Consider the following 716-nt stretch of genomic DNA (forward strand, 5'->3'; position numbering starts at 1 on the left):
AGAGAGAGAGAGAGAGAGAGAGAGAGAGAGAGAAAGAGAGAAAGAGAGAGAGAGAGAGGAGAGGGGGAGAGGAGGGACGTAGAACTCTAAGTAACAGTCTTGTGATGTTTTCATATCTCTCTCTCTCTAACTCTATACATACACACACACAGATATATATATATATATATATACATATATGTGTGTGTGTGTGCGTGTGTGTGCGTGCGTGTGTGTGTGTGTAGGAGTTTGTTTAGGAGTTTTTATGCGTTAGTTACTCTGTAACATCGGACTAGTCTGGTTGAAAAGATAAGCACACATAAACTTGAATGCATTAATAAGTACAGCCAGTTTCTAAAATCACCGCTAACCTCTGGCCACCTACTTCCCCAGACTGCAACCCCTTTGATTATTATTTGTAGGGCGCAGTTGAGTGAGAGACAGATAAAATTCCTTGTAACACCAAAGATGTACTGAAGGCAAGGATTATGACCGGATTCAACAAATTGAACAAGGAGATTGTCGAGAAGAGCTGCATGAGATTCCAAAGTCGTCTGGACGTTGTGGTTGAACCGAATGGCGATTTTATAGAATTCAAGATGTTTCTATGTAATTCTGGTAAATATAACTGCTAAAATGAGGTGTCAGTGTTATTTTCATTTTGTGTAATTTAGACGACAGTTTATTCGCCGCACCCTGTATATCCCACCTCTTACTATATATATATATATATATAT

The 716-nt window shown here is 39.0% G+C and overlaps 1 protein-coding gene across 1 annotated transcript in view; it reads right to left on the reverse strand.

The window, feature by feature from the left end:
• LOC106877299 (metabotropic glutamate receptor 8) overlaps positions 1-716 on the reverse strand; it is a 679,235-nt gene that overhangs the window by 230,102 nt on the left and 448,417 nt on the right. The window lies entirely within an intron of this gene.

Source organism: Octopus bimaculoides, chromosome 3, assembly GCF_001194135.2.
Source record: "Octopus bimaculoides isolate UCB-OBI-ISO-001 chromosome 3, ASM119413v2, whole genome shotgun sequence".
NCBI classification, from domain to species: Eukaryota; Metazoa; Mollusca; class Cephalopoda; order Octopoda; family Octopodidae; genus Octopus; species Octopus bimaculoides.